Source organism: Giraffa tippelskirchi, chromosome 8 (assembly GCF_054371585.1).
Source record: "Giraffa tippelskirchi isolate mGirTip1 chromosome 8, T2T-mGirTip1v1.2.pri, whole genome shotgun sequence".
Taxonomy (NCBI): Eukaryota; Metazoa; Chordata; class Mammalia; order Artiodactyla; family Giraffidae; genus Giraffa; species Giraffa tippelskirchi.
The window spans coordinates 4001711-4016474 of record NC_137282.1 but is presented as its reverse complement, the minus strand read 5'-3'; the positions used below and the strand labels follow the sequence as shown (position 1 = coordinate 4016474).

Below are 14764 nucleotides of genomic sequence, written 5' to 3'. Positions count from 1 at the left end.
TGGTAAAGTGATCTCAGTTGCATGTCCAAGACAATAGCATTTACATTTCACGCTCAAGTTCAAAAAATAATGCTCTATCAGAGAATAATACCTCAAAATCTTGAAAAAGAAACCAAAGACAAGCTCACTTTAAGTCAAGAAAAGACACCTGTAGAATGATGGAAGGACATCCGTTAACTAGAAGGGAATAATTTAGAGCCCCAAAGAAACTCCCCAGGTTATGAGAGATGCGGGGTGTCTCAAAAGTGGCAGTGTTATTTAAATGTCAGCGTCTTCAGAAGTGTGAATGCCACACACTTACAAAAAATGATCTGGAAATTTAATCGTTTCCATTTCTTCAATACTCATTTAGCTTCACAGATTTTGAAAAGTTAATTTTTACTTTATTGTTTCAGGCATTTGCCAGTTTCCATCAGAGAGACTGAAAAGAAATTCAAATTGAAAATCTTATTGTTCATGGAATTGTTTTCTTAATTTCATTTTCAGATTGTTTATTGCTACCATATAAATATCCAATGGATTGGGGCGGGGAGTGGGAAATCTACTTTGCAAAAGCCGCAAAGCTCCCTGAGTGTCCAAGAGAGGGAGATAATGAAGCTTTCCAGAGCTTTCCTGTGTGAGTTTTGTAGCATTAACCCTTCTGAAGATGTTAAACACCCAGGAGGAGGAAGGCAGGCTTGTCACTCTGGGAGCACCAGTGGTGTGAGGCTGCGGCGCAGAGACCTTGAGAATCGGGTTTCAGCACGTGTGGGAAGACCTGTCCTGGGCCAGGCCGGCTCTGTGAAGGGGGGCGCTCTGGGCAGGGTGGGCCGCGCTCACGGGGCCCGCTTCATCTCCCCGCCAGGACCTCTGCCGGGCCCTGAGCCCAAGGGGGGCCTGTGGACTGATCCTGAGCCTCCCCTGCATCCTTGCAGGCCCATTCCCACCCACCTTCTTCCCCAGCTGCGGGGCCTCCGACTTTGCTGAAAGGATTACCTACCCAGTGGTGCCTTAGAAGGACTCCACGGAGCCTCCAAAGCCATATTCCATGAAACAGGATTTTAAATACACTTTGACAGAGCCATTGAAGGTGTATTCTTTATTTTCTTCTATAATAAGTCTGTCAAGTCTACAGACACCTTCTTTATTAAAATTGAAAACAAGAAAATAATGGTGTCCTTATTCGTTAAGAATGCTGTGTTTGGGTGGAAATTTAAAACAATAATTTTACATGCTGTAAAAGGTGAGAAAACTAGTGCTCCATCTCTAACTGGGTGTCAGGGTTAAAGTAGGTGGTTTTGCTCGTTTTTAAAAACTATCCTGTTTCTTTGTTCCAAAACTTTTTTGCTAGGGCACAGCTCTTTGAAAAAATACATATATATGTCTATATATATGTTCAAATTATATAATTTGGGTATATATGAGCATATGTATTTTGAGCATATGTTGAATATATATTAAATATATATCATTGGAAACCAATAAGAGAAATTATATTATAGATATTATAAATAGTAGCACTTTATAACAATCTTTTACATTTTATTTCTAAATGGAATAAATTGCAATTTCTCAACATTGTGGTTTGATGTTGTTCCATAAATTGTATTTTTTACTTAAAAAAATAAAACATTAATTTGAATAATATAAACTTGAAGATATTCATATTTGTCATAATGTATTATTTGCAATTTTTTGCTTGTTTGAAAAGAAATCTGATATTTCACGCTCTCCTTGTTGCATGATGGTTAGGTTTGTATAAAGTAGCACTGTTGCCCTCAAGACTAATGAGAACATGACAAATTTTGAGGTCCATGCCAAAAGAACATTTTGTTTTTAGAACATTAGCTGTAAAAAACCACATATTAGTGTCATGGTTTTCCTGTGTGATTTATCATAGATGTTGTGTTTTTTTCAGTTGAAAAGCACCGTTCATTGTATTAAGTCATTCTTCTATCCATAGCATTTTGGACAGGTTTCATATATATACCATTTTCAAGTTAGTAAGAAAGGTCAAGGTTTCAGCATGCCCTGGTCTGATACAGATCCACACTGTTGAATCAGCTGTGCCCATCTCTAAATGTCTAAGGCTTGGTCCCCTCCCTGTACCTCCAGTTCCATAGTCAGCGATACGTGGCATGCATGGTCTGCGCAGTCCTTGGTTCCATCCAGAAATCAGAGACATTTTTCCTGTGAAGTATCAGAGAATCTTTGCTGCATGTATTTGAATTACTGTAGCCTTCTCTTTTTCACATAAGAAACCTTAATTATAAGAGCAGCCATTGATCCTACCAGTTCTAATAGATCTGTCCCGGAGTCAAGGTCAAGTAGTTCTGTGCCAATTCAAATAGGTTTTGGTGGCTGACATGTTTGAGCTTGGCAGTAGTGTTGCAATTGATTAGTAATATCTGCTGTGGGCTAATGATTAGGAGTCGTGGCCTGAGTGTCAGGTTTTTTTTTTATCCTGTGTCCACACCTAAGGAGGATTAAATCTGCAAGACATTGTCCCATTGTGTTTCCTTGGGCTTGAGTCTCACTTCAATGGAGACTGTACTTGTTTTGAAGACTTGTTCATTTTCTGCTGCTGCTGCTGCTGCTACATCACTTCAGCCATGTCCTACTCTGTGCGACCCCATAGATGGCAGCCCACCAGGCTCCTCTGTCCCTGGGATTCTCCAGGCAAGAACACTGGAGTGGGTTGCCATTGCCTTCTCCAATGCATGCATGCATGCTAAGTCGCTTCAGTCGTGTCCGACTCTGTGTGACCCTATGGACAGCAGCCCACCAGGCTCCTCTGTCCACGGGATTCTCTAGGCAAGAATACTGGAGTGGGTTGCCATTTCCTTCTTCAGTTCATTTTCTAGTCAATGGTAAATTAGAAAACTCATTTGTAAGTCAGGGAGACTATGTAAGAGTGTTTCCATATTGGCCGCCCCTTAGCATGGAGAACGGGAAGGAAATTGACTGTATCGTCCCCACGAAGCAGCTGATACAGCGATTATATCTTTGCCTACCTGGCGATAAAGCAGGTGGGTGATCGCAGTCAAGCTTCCGCTGGGTCTACCAAGCAGGAAGATGGAAAGTTTGGGACTTGGGCCCAATAGTGAGAAACTGAAGTTGGAAGGTCAACAGAGTGTGTGTTTCATATTTCATCAAGTAAAACTGAATCTTTGTTAATTAGTTTCATTGGACTCATTGAAATCTCCCTGTGAGAAGACCTGAATAGTCTTTCCTTCCATTGTTACTACCAAACCTGGAAGGTCATAATTGCCTACATTATATGAAGTGATTATAACGTCCTCAGGAATTGATGTAAAGAAAGAAATCTTTTGTACATGTGGTGTTGGCATTCTTTGCAGAGAGAGATGAATCATTTTCTTCAGCAAGTCCAGGACTTGACTTTGTGAAGACTGGCAGAGAGGGCAGTAGGAGACAGCTGGCTTTGTGTTCCAGACCCTTGCACAGCTGCCTTTCCTTTGTAGGGGCTGGTATTCCTCAGGATGAAATGACCTGTGGCTAGATATGTCTTCACAGGGCTTCCCTCATGGCTCAGCAGTAAAGAATCCGCCTGCAAAGCAGGAGATGCAGGTTCGATCCCTGGGTTGGGAAGATTCCCTGGAGGAGGGCATGGCAACCCACTCCCCCATTCTTGCCTGGAGAATCCCATGGACAGAGGAGCCTGGCGGGCTACCGTCCACAGGGTTGCAAAGAGTCTGACACGACTGAAGTGATGGAGCACGCGCATGCACATGTGCTCATAGCCTAGAGGATTCTTGTAGAAGAGAACCAAGTGCTGGATCCCTGTGGATGTTTTAAGGTGTTACCTTCCTGGCAGCTGTGACATGTGTTACTTTGACCATCAGTAATTGAATTTAATATTCTCTGGAACAAAGGGTGGGTTAAGAGGGTCTCAAAAATCATATGAACATCTTCTTTAAATTCCCTGCCATTTATAGCCACAATAGTGTCAATGTAACATAGCAGGTGAGATATGAACATTGGACAGACCTGAATATAAATATGAGTGTCCTCACTAAGCTAGCTGATATGGCATTAGGAAAAATTGATTAACTTCCAATTCTATAAAAATGTTAAAAAAGAAAGCCTGCCGTGTAGGACTATGGTAGAGTAGAAATATCTGGAAAAGAAATTCTTAGTGTAAAATGAAAGGAAAAGCAGAGCTTTGCATTTAATATGAAAGCTTTGAGATGTGTCTGCTTCCAGGCCGATCCTTGTTGGGGGAGAAAAAGGAGTAGAAAGAATTAAACTTAAGAAGACTATCAAAAGCTGCTCTGTTCATCAGGAATTTTTTTTAAAGCTTTTATTCAGGATTTTAAAGCAAAGCTTGTCTCTCATAGTTTCCTGTTGGTCAAAGTGGAGATACGCAGGTTTATAACAGGAAATTTCACAAGTTGAACAACCATATGAACTGATGTTGTCATGAATTAATGTCAGGCCAGAGGAGGAGGGTCTGCCAAGGACCTGCAGCCTTCGGCCCCAGCCTTGGGTGGATGCTGTGGGTGACACCATGGAGACATGAATGGCATGCTCAGCAGATGTTCAGAGGCCACAGAGCTGGAGGGGAGAGCCAGTAAGCCCCACCCCAGAGTGTGGATTCAGAGAGATCGTGAGGGGCTGGAAGAGTGGCTCTGGGTCAAGAAGACCCAAAGGAGGGTGAAAAGCACGACGCCGCATGAAATGCAGGCTGGAGGCCCAAATTCCAGGAGACCGCCCATCGTCAGTTTAGTATGAGCTGACAAGCAGTGTGATGTCTCAACTTCTACCGTGGTGGTAAGTTCCGTGAAAACAATGGTTCTTATCACCTTGAGGGCTTATTGACATAAGACTGCTGGGCCCATCTCTATGGTTTCTGATTCCACTGGTCTACATTGGAGCTGGAGAGGCCACGTTTTCAGCGAGATCCCAGGTGGTGCTGAGAAACTACTGCGTTAGAAGAAAAACCTTGCTCAGATCTGGGAAGATGGCTGTAGTCTCCTGAAGTATGGAAGCATTTCATTCTTTCAGTTAGGTCAAAAGCCAGAAGGATGAAAAGAACTCTGGCAACCAGGTAATATTAGGGGCCATTGAGAACGGAAGAGCACATGGAGAAGAGAGAAACTTCAGGGATGCAGTCCTACCTTCCAACACTTGGGAGGTTAACAGGCTGAAGAGTCTTGGTTGAGTGTATACGTTGGAACCAGATAAACCTGGATTTGATTGAGAATTCTGCCATCCTTTTCTGCATTTAACAAATACTTCTTTTTTTTTTTTTTTTTCTTGTGAATTTGTTTTTATTTTACTGGGTCTAGGGGATGGGATGGGGAATACCTCTCTAAGTTATGCCCCACTAGGAAGATGTCCATTCTAACTTTCCTGGGATAGCTTTCGGAGCTTTTTCTTTTTCTTGGAGCCGCTGCTCTTGCTGGCAGCAGCCTCTTCAGGTCCACTGCTGAGTGGCTCCTCCTTGGAAGACAATTTCCGCTTTTTCTTGGGGACCCTCTTGTTTTCTGACTCATCAGGGTCAGTAACTGGTTCTTCTTTGGGAAAAGATTTCTTCCTCTTGGGAAGACTTCCAGTACCAGCTGTCTCTTCAAGATCACTACTAACTAGCTCTTCCTTGGAAAAAGATTTCTTTTTCTTGGGTTTGGAAAAAGAGACAGATGGGTCTTCCATTCCATTCTCCTGAAGAGCCTCCTGGGGTTTTTGCTTTTTCTTCTTTTTGGGTCTTTCACTTGTCTCCTCACACTCCTCCGGGGCACTGCTATTTTCTGAAGAAGCCAGGGCAATTGCAGCCAGCCTTTTCTTTTCTTTCTTCAAGCGTTTCTTCTCCTGTTTCTCGAGCTTCCTAGTAATCTCGGCAGCTGCTTCCTCTGCCTGAACCATTGCCTCCTTCATGACATCCAGATTCTTTCGGGGAATCTCTCCAGTCTCATAGAAGGACAGCCGCTCCTCAACTTGTTCTCGAAGCTTCTCCCCAAAAACACTGGTGGGCACCTCTGGATGTGTTTATATGAGTAAACAAAGCACATCACCCCAGAGAAGCAATCGATTCGTGAGGCAATACTGCATTTGTTTGCCAGGTATCGGGAGATGCGACCTTTGTTCTTGGCAGCTGCTCGGCCAATGAAGGTAGAGTGGAAAATGAGTCCGTATTTTGGGGTGTTACCCCTTGTCTTCAAGGCTCTGGAAACTTGGTCCCTTTGCTGGGCCCAGGGAATCACTCAGACACCAGGACTGTAACAAATACTTCTATGGTGCCACGTACCAGGCACTGTTGCAAATGTTTTACACATATGAAGTGAAAGTCGCTCAGTTGTGTCCGACTCGTTGCAACCCCATGGACTATACAGTCCATGGGATTCTCCTGGACAGAATACTGGAGTGGGCAGCCTTTCCCTTCTCCAGGGCATCTTCTCAACCCAGAGATCTAACCCATGTCTCCTGCATTGCAGGGAAATTCTTTACCAGCTGAGCCATGAGGAAAGTCCCTTTACATATCAGTTCAGTTCAGTCGCTCAGTCGTGTCCGACTCTCTGCGACCCCATGAACTGCAGCACGCCAGGCCTCTCTGTCCATCACCAACTCCCGGAGTTGTGAGTGGACCCCCGACAAGGACCCCCCTCAAGGTTACACAAACCCATGTTCATCGAGTCGGTGATGCCATCCAACCATCTCATCCTCTGTCGTCCCCTTCTCCTCCCACCCCCAATCCTACCCAGCATTAGGGTCTTTTCCAATGAGTCAACCCTTCGCATGAGGTGGCCGAAGTATTGGAGCTTCAGCTTCAACATCAGACCTTCCAATGAACACCCAGGATTGATCTCTTTTAGGATGGATTGATTGGATCTCCTTGCAGTCCAAGAAACTCTCAAGAGTCTTCTCCAACACCACAGTTCAAAAGCATCAATTCTTCGGCGCTCAGCTTTCTTCACCGTCCAACTCTCACATCCATACATGACCACTGGAAAAACCATAGTCTTGACTAGACGGACTTTTGTTGGCAAAGTAATGTCTCTGCTTTTAAACATGCTATCTAGGTTGGCCATAACCTTCCTTCCAAGTAGTAAGCGTCTTTTAATTTCATGGCTGCAGTCACCATCAGCAGTGATTCTGGAGCCCAAAAAAGTAAAGTCTGACACTGTTTCCACTGTTTCCCCATCTATTTCCCATGAAGTGATGGGACCAGATGCCATGATCATAGTTTTCTGAACGTTGAGCTTTAAGCCAACTTTTTCACTCTCCTCTTTCACCTTCATCAAGAGGCTCTTTAGTTCTTCTTCACTTTCTGCCATAAGGGTGGTGTCATCCGCATATCTGAGGTTATTGATATTTCTCCCGGCAATCTTGATTCCAGCTTGTGTTTCTTCCAGCCCAGCGTTTCTCATGATGTACTCTGCATATAAGTTAAATAAGCAGGGTGACAATATACAGCCTTGACGTACTCCTTTTCCTATTTGGAACCAGTCTGTTGTTCCATGTCCAGTTCTGACTGTTGCTTCCTGACCTGCATACAGGTTTCTCAAGAGACAGGTCAGATGGTCTGGTATGCCCATCTCTTTCAGAATTTTCCACAGTTTATTGTGATCCACACAGTCAAAGGCTTTGGCATAGTCAATAAAGCAGAAATAGATGTTTTTCTGGAACTCTCTTGCTTTTTCGATGATCCAGCGGATATTGACAATTTGATCTCTGGTTCCTCTGCCTTTTCTAAAACCAGCTTGAACATCTGGAAGTTCACGGTTCACGTATTGCTGAAGCCTGACTTGGAGAATTTTGAGCATTACTTTACTAGCACGTGAGATGAGTGCAATTGTGCGGTAGTTTGAGCAGTCTTTGGCATTGCCTTTCTTTGGGATTGGAACGAAGACTGACCTCTTCCAGTCCTGTGGCCACTGCTGAGTTTTCCAAATTTGCTGGCATATCGAGTGCAGCACTTTCACAGCATCACCTTTACATATAAGGCTCATTTAATCCTCATCACACAAAGAAAAATCTCATAAAGTAGGTTCAGAGAGGCTGAGCAACTTTCCTAAGGTCACAAAGCTCGGGACTGGTAGAACTGGGCTTCAGATTCAGGCGGCCGCGTCGGAGTCCATGTTCCTAAACAGCGCATGATGCTGCCTCTTTTCTGTTCCCTCTTCTCCACTTAGTGATGTGAGTCCTTAGCCACATCCTCAACTTCTCGTGACTCAGTTCCTTCATCTTGGAAATAGACACACTCCTTTTCTCATAGGGTTGTTCCAAACAGCCAAAAGGGATAGTGTTTGTAGAGCATCTCGCTTGTGTCTGGTGTGTAGACTTTTGTGATACTCAGAACTACGAGCAGTGGATAAAGTTAAGCGTGGGTCACACTGTGATTCGGGAGTATTAAAACCTATCTTATCAGTTCCTGGGTCCAGGAACAGTGCCAGGGCATCAGCTTTGGTGGGGGACAGTCTTAGGACCCAGGTGGCCCTCCAGTGGGACCATCAGCAATAGCATTCACACCTTGATGGGGAGGCTGGACTAACTGATACTCTGGCTTTAAAAAAATTCTATGACTGTGGAAAACATTGACTTCATTCATTGGAAGTATCAGCCTTCGTCAGATGGTTTGGTTATTTCCCCTTTGCTCACTGAAAGACTTATGTAGATTCTCCAAGATTCTGCCTGTCACAGATAAGGTGGTTATAAAAGTCAGTTACCCAAACTATTTCCTATTTTCACCCATATCTCATCTTTACCAGCGCAGAACCTGCTCATAGCTTTTTGCTCCTCAACATTTTCTTCTAAATGTACTAATGTACTAATATCCAGTAGCTATTTCTTGCCTGGTTTCTTTGGACCTCAGTTTTCCTTAGTAACAATGCAGTTTGATTTTTTTGCATGTACCTGAAAACTTCATATTTTAAAGCACTAGTGATTATTTTCAGAGATACTTCATTATACTCCTAAGAAGTAGGTTGAATGCTTTCCCTGAGATACATGTACAAATATGATATGGAATACAAGACAACCAAGAGGAAGAGCTTATCTGGGTGCCATGTTCTGTTGGGGAATTGCACAACAAGGGGTAGCACTAATGTTGATGCCCAAGGTTTGTGACGGTGGAGTTCACTTGAAGTGCTTTCCTACCTCCTGTGTGGCTCCTGCGTGTAAGAACAGCTTCCTTAACTGGGCTGCCGCCAGAATTAATTTAATAACTCATAGATCTATCGAGTTTATTAAATACTAGTCACTGTGCCAAGAGCACAGTGTTCTGTGCTATAGTTCTGTGACTATCGTTCTGTCTGTAATTGGATAGAACTGATTTTGGAGAAGGACGGTATCTAACTAGACAATTACAGAGGCAGGGGGTTACCTGCAAAGATAGAGGGAAACTCTGGGTTCTATGAGCTAGCTCAGACTGGGTGTCTACTGGGAAGATCATGGAGACCTTCCCAGAGGAGGTACTACTGGGTCTGTTTTGAAGAATTAGTAGTAGTAAGACTGGGCAAGTCATGGGCGTCTGTGTGTGTGTGTGTGTGTGTGTAAATTAGGTAAATTTATGCACACTGGACACATGACTCTCAGGCCTCCTACCCCACTAGGTTTCCAGAATCCTAGCAGCTGAGCCTTCAGTCTGCAGGCAGCAGTTTGTAAAAAGCATTTTTCTGGAAAATCTGAGCTGCCCAGGAACAAGGATCTAAAGATATTGAATCAGGGGTACCTGAATCTGCCTGCAAAGCAGGAGACCTCAGTTTGATTCCTGGGTCAGGAAGATCCCCTGGAGACAGGATAGGCTACCCACTCCAGTATTCTCGGGCTTCCCTTGTGGCCCAGCTGGTAAAGAACCCACCTGCAGTGCAGGAGGCCTGGGTTCGATCCCTGGGTTGGAAAGATCCCCTGGAGAAGGGAATGGCTACCCACTCCAGTATTCTGACCTGGAGAATTCCATGAACTATATAGTCCATGGGGTCGCAAAGAGACATGACTGAGCAACTTTCAATTTCTTTTTCACCCTGGATTATGCTCAACCTTATCAATCATCAAAGTAAAAGATAAAATTGAGAAAATCTCCTGGAAAGGAGAAGAAAAGGATGCTGATGGTAAATAGAAGAAAGAAGATAAACGAAGGATCTGTTTCATCAGTCCAATATCTTAAGAAGAGACGTATTGGAAAGAGGAAACAGGAAAAATGAGCAGAAGGAACCCACTAACAAACTAACTCGAAAGAGTCCACGAGGGCACAGAGGTAGGGGAGCTGACTCTCCTCCTCTATGATGGTGAATAAGCAGGTGCTGCCTGAAGCTGAAAGGTTGTGGTACACACTCGTGCCATCAGGAACATGGAGGTTAAAGCCTCTTTTCCTCAAGTAAGTGAAAGCGCTCGGGATGGTTATCCCTAGGGATAGTGGAGGAGATGGGAGGAGGAGTTGGGAGAGAAGTTTTCCATAATACGTTTTATGAAACTATTTGGTACTTTAGACTATGTGGAAGTATACATTTGACCAAAATAAAAACGAAGGAAACTTCCTAAAAATGTCTGGTGAAAGAACAGATGGGGGGAAAAAATGACTGAGCTTGAAGATAGCGGGGATGAAGTTGCCCAGCATACAGCTAGGATGTGGCCATTCAGACTAAAGGGCAACTCTGAGTCCTGGACAGGGCACCGAGACTCATCCTGATGAGAATGCAGCCGCTCAAATGTAAAGGGAGTGGGGATGACATTACTTGCATAACATTACCATCCTCAAACAGCCAGTTCACCTCCTCCCAGCAATAGTAGTTGGTGGATAGCAGCAGAATGTGATTTTCAAAATGCTGAGCAAAATCATCAACCCCGAATTCTGTACTGGCTCAGGGAGAACTCAAAACTGGGGGCAGATTAAAAACCTGTCCAAATAAATCAGACTGGGCTAATTAACCTTGCCGAAAGAACTGTTAAGAGATATGCTTGAAGGAGAAGAAAATTAAGCAATGAAAATGGGGAAAACAATGAGCAAAGAAATTGGTAAACATTATGGGAAATTTAAATAAGCACTGTTGGTAAAAACAATAGCAACAACAGTAATAGTTAAGAGTTTTTGATGAGTGTTTGTAAAAAGTAATCTAGAACTTAACTATTGCACCATAATAGGATGGAGTGAAGGGGAAATAGAAGTAATGTCTTCCACATTCCATCTATTTATTTTAGAGAAGAATAGAGATAGTGATTTTCTTTAGATTTTGGTTGGTATACAGATTTGGAGATGAACTCCATAGAAATAGAATAACTTATAAACCAGAGGTAGGGAATAAAGAAAATTTAATCAGTTCAGTAGGTAGCAGAAGAGAGAGGGGGAAAGGACCAAGGAAGAAGCATGGCCAACAGAAAATAACGTCAAGGAATAGGTCCAGTTGGAATAGGTCCAAATATATATTTAACCACAGTAAAGGTGGAAGAACTATTCCAGGGGATCTTCCTGACCCAGGAATCAAATCTGCATCTCTTGTGTCTCCTGAGTTGCCAGGCAGGTTCTTTACCGCTAGTGCCAGCTGAGAAGCCCATACATATACATATATCCACTCTTTTTTAGATTCTTTCCCCACATAGGTTATTACAGAGTATTGGGTAGAGTTCCCTGTGCTATATGTAGGTCCTTATTAGTTATCTTGGAGAAGGCAATGGCAACCCACTCCAGTACTCTTGCCTAGAGAATTCCGCAGACAGAGGAGCCTGGTGGGCTGCTGTCCACGGGGTCGCACAGAGTCGGACACGACTGAAGCGACTTTGCATGCATGCATGCACTGGAGAAGGAAATGGCAACCCACTCCAGTGTTCTTGTCTGGAGAATCCCAGGGACGGAGGAGCCCGATGGGCTGCCGTCTATGCGGTCGCACCGAGTCGGACATGACTGAAGCGACTTAGCAGCAGCAGCAGCAGTAGTTATCTATTTTATATACAGTACAGTAAGTTCCCTACATGTGAACCTTCAAGTTGTGTACTTTCAAAGATGTGAACTGTGTTCGCGTGTCCAATCTCATAAGTTAGTTCACGTATCTGGTGTACATTGCTATGTGCGTGCGTCCACTACAAATGGTGTGTTTGTGTGTACTTTACTGTATAGTACTGTATACAGTACAGTTGTCCAGTATCTTTGTTCCAAGCCCAGGGCATTCGGAAGCAAGTGAAAAGCCGTGGTGATGTAGCTGACACTAGTGTACTTTTCAAGATACTCTACTGTAAGATTAGAAATGATTTTTTGTTGTGTTTGTTTTTATGTATTGTTTGTGTGAGAAGTATTATGAACCTATCGCAGTACGGTATTACATAGCTGATTGTGTTAGTTGGGCCTAGGCTAACTTTATGGGCCTTACATACGTGCCCTGAGAACAACACTCATTCGTCTGTAGGGGACTTACTGTGGCGTGTAGCATACTTGACTTTTAAGCTTCCTTCATGTAGCAGTAACATAATTACCTGTGCCTTTAAAAAGAACGTCGGCAGGGTCTGTGCAGATGATTATCAAATTTTAAAATGAGATGGTGTAAAGAGAGCCTTTTCCCCCCTCCTTCAACACACTTGTTCTACTAACAAAGTTATGCGGCAATCTTAATCCGTTTAACATTCTGTTAAGGTTTCAGATACTTCTTCCTCTCCTCATAAGGAGCCCTTGCTGCAGAAAACAGGCCCAAGTTCTTACTAATCAGGCCAAGGCCATCTCTTTGTCAATCGCTGAGCCCCAACAGATCCCGTGGACAAGCACCCCTCCTCTGTCCAGGAGGGAAGCCAGGTTGTGTAACCTGACTCCCCGGTGGGAGCGGGGTTACCCGCCGCCGACGTGGGTGGAAAAAGCTTCTTGCTCCTTGCACAGAAGCAGATCCGCTTTGGGGACTAGCTTCACTGGGCTAGGTGCCTTGCCCAGAAGGGGGTAGGGCTGGTAGCCTGAGAAACTGGGTGTTTTTCCCAGGCTTCTGGGTCACCGCTACTGCCTTTCAATGCCCTTTAAAAAGCACCTCGAGGAAACTTCTCGTTGGCAGCCAAGGAGCCCACTAGTTCCAGGGGAACCATCTGAGCAGGAGGAAAGAAGAATCGTCTCCCCTCTCTGTTTTGCAGGCTCCTGAAAAGTGGGATGTAGCACATTTGTTTTAGACCCGGGGCCAAAGAAGCAGCTTAGAACGTGTTTTGTTCTGTCTGGATTCTGAGGCTTCGAGTAATCTGATTTCCTTGCTACTTATTTCTGTAAAACAATTTTAATCATGTAGGTATTTCCCTGACATTTAATAGTTTGGACCAGGTTGTGATCTTACCAATAGCTTGCTCCCGAAATGCTGTAGGTGATAGTTCTGTTTATTTGGGAGGACTTCGCGTCTGAGACTTTTCTCAAGAAAACCATCTCCTTCTCATAACTGTCTATTCTGTTTGCCTTGAGTCACTTACTCCAGGACTTGGCTGTCAATTGTGTGATATTTTGGTTTTTTTCTTTTTGGATTGATTTGTTTAGATCAAATAAAACATTAACCCTTTGTAAAGGTGCAGTACCGTGTACCAATTGTTCAGCTTATTTGTAAACCCGTATTTATGCAGAGCTCCTGACCCATTTCAAATATTTTTTTTACCTTTTATTGTTCTTAAAATTATCAAAGGAATAATTCTTATTATTTAAAAAACAACAGTACTGGAAATGTTGAAAAATAAGAGGACTTCATCCCGGGGTCACTGTGTGGCACCATTTAGCACCTGTGGGCTAGCTCTAATACGGACCAGGGTCCCTGACCTTCCCCGGTCAATGAAAATTGACTAGACACCAAACAAGAAGTTCAGGCAAGGTTTTATTGGGGCTCCTGCACGGGGAGCAACAAGAACAAGTAACAGGTTCCTTTACTCACTGCCTGAGGGGACAGTGAGCCTGTACTTCATAGAGGGTGAGGGTAGGGGGTGTCCAGGGGTGCGGCTGGAGGGGTGTCTTAGGTCCGCCCTTCCCTTTGATCGTGCTGAGTGCAGGGGGCATGCCCAGTCCCCTGCTTTTGCCCCTGACTCTTCAGAAGTGGCAGTTGGGCTTTCTTGGTCTTTTTGTATCTTTTGTCCGTACCTTGCCCCAGCTGCGCATGCACACAGTTATTTTTAGTCCCTTGTAGTTTCTTTGTATTTTGTTGCTGGAGGAAAGGTCTGTCCAGGTGCAACTGCTGCAGCAAAGGGTCCCAGGTCCCAGCCTGTCTCAGCTTGAAAACCAAAAAGGTTTTCTGCAACACGTGGTCACACTTCCGGAATGCTAGAACATCAGACTGAAAAGAGAGAGGTTATTTGTTCAAAACGTCTCAATTTCAAGGAATAATATTTGGCCCCTAAATGGGGAGGTGATTTTGCCTGAGGTCATCATTTTCGTGTGTCAGGGCCTTGGCCTTTAAACCCTAGTCCTTGACACCTAGAACCCTGTCCGGATTATCACACTGCTGACAGGGTTTTAATTTGTAATCATTCATTTTTAAGATCTTTTATTATTATTCTGATCGCAAAAGTAAGAAATGCTCTTCATGGACACTCACTTCTTATCTCCCCACCCACCCATGAGATGGTGGCGTGTTTTCTTCCAGGCGTTTTTCTGTGCCATCTTTGTACAAAAATGGGGTCAGGCTTCCCATAATTTTCTACACTGCCTTATTGTCTTAATATATGATGGATTTATTAAATGTCTTCGCATGGAATTCCTTAAAACTATCCTTAATAATTGCAACAGCAGTCTGTCCTATAGATTATCATAACATCTAAGAAGTCCCACTCAGGGCCATTTGAGAAGGCACCCTTTCGTCAACAGGAAGATGTTGTCTTGAACGCAGCTGGATGT

At 43.8% G+C, this 14764-nt stretch overlaps 1 protein-coding gene and 1 pseudogene across 18 annotated transcripts in view; one reads left to right on the top strand and one right to left on the bottom strand.

The window, feature by feature from the left end:
• THRB (thyroid hormone receptor beta) overlaps window positions 1-14764 on the top strand; it is a 419564-nt gene that overhangs the window by 19335 nt on the left and 385465 nt on the right. The gene's annotated exons all lie outside the window — the stretch shown is intronic.
• Window positions 5327-5983, bottom strand: LOC145517829 (nucleolar protein 56 pseudogene; annotated as a pseudogene).